Below are 1,387 nucleotides of genomic sequence, written 5' to 3'. Positions count from 1 at the left end.
ATGGCAGATGAAGTCGATCGAAGATTAAATGCGGCTTTGGATGAGGCTATCGATGAATATTTTGAAGATACATACAACAACATCGTGGAGAACCGAACAAAGAAATAGAGGAAACGTGCATATGTCGAATGAAACCGCGAAGAGGGCCATAACCGTCTATGGAATGACTACTTCTGTGAAGATCCGACATTTCCGGCTCATTTATTCAGACGGCGTTTCCGCATGAACAAGGCAGTATTCATGCGTATTGTCGATCACCTCTCAGAAAAATGTTTCATTCTTTCAACAAAGAAGAGATGCTGTCGGAAGGTTAGGTCTATCTCCACTAAAAAAGTGTACGGCAGCTCTTCGTTTGCTTGCTTATGGTTGTGCGGCTGACGCCGTTGACGTATATCTCCGACTTGGTGAAAGCACAGCAATTTTGTGTTTAAGCAATTTCACAAAAGGCGTAATACAGTTATTTGGAGATGAGTATCTACGAAGACCCACTCCAGAGGATCTTCAACGACTACTCGATATTGGAGAGATACGCAGCTTTCCTGAGATGATAGGAAGCATCGACTGTATGCATTGGGAGTGGAAAAATTGCCCAACCGCTTGGAAATAACAATACACACGTGGATCAGGAAAGCCGACAATTGTCTTGGAGGCTGTAGCTTCACAAGATCTTTGGATATGGCACGCTTTTTTTGGTCCTCCAGGTACCTTAAACGATATTAACGTCCTCGATCGATCGCCTGTTTTTTATGACATTTTACAAGGTCGAGCTCCAAGGGTACAGTACGTGGTCAACGGACACCAGTATGATTTGGCGTACTATCTCATGGACAGCATATATCCAAAATGGTCAACATTTATACAATCTATCTCACTCCCTCAAGGTCCTAAAGCCGAGTTATTTGCTAAAGTTCAAGAAGCAACCCGAAAAGATGTGGAGCGTGCTTTTGGAGTATTGCAAGCTCGATTTGCAATAGTGAAAAACCTTGCTATTTTGTGGGTCAAGAGACAAATAGGGATGGTTATGCGAACATGTATCATACTGCACAATATGATAGTAGAAAATGAACGCAATGGATACACTCAGTATGATACATCTGAGTTTGAAGAAGGAGACTCGAGTAGAAGTTCACAGGTCGATATGTCATATTCTACCGACATGCCTTCAAATCTCGGTAATATGCTTGGCGTACGGAGTCATGTTCGTGATAGGCGTATACATGAACAATTGAAATATGATTTGATTGAGAATATTTGGAACAAGTTTGGTAATGATGAAGAAGTTTAATTATTGTATGTTTACATTTAATCATTCAATAAATGAAAATTTTAAATTTAAATGTTTTGCAAATTTAATAATTTTTAATTTCTAAGATTCAATTCAAAAAAA

The sequence above is a fragment of the Brassica oleracea genome, chromosome C7 (genome assembly GCF_000695525.1).
Source record: "Brassica oleracea var. oleracea cultivar TO1000 chromosome C7, BOL, whole genome shotgun sequence".
Classification (NCBI taxonomy): Eukaryota; Viridiplantae; Streptophyta; class Magnoliopsida; order Brassicales; family Brassicaceae; genus Brassica; species Brassica oleracea.
The sequence above is the reverse complement of the archived record's forward strand: the minus strand, read 5'-3'. Positions refer to the sequence as shown.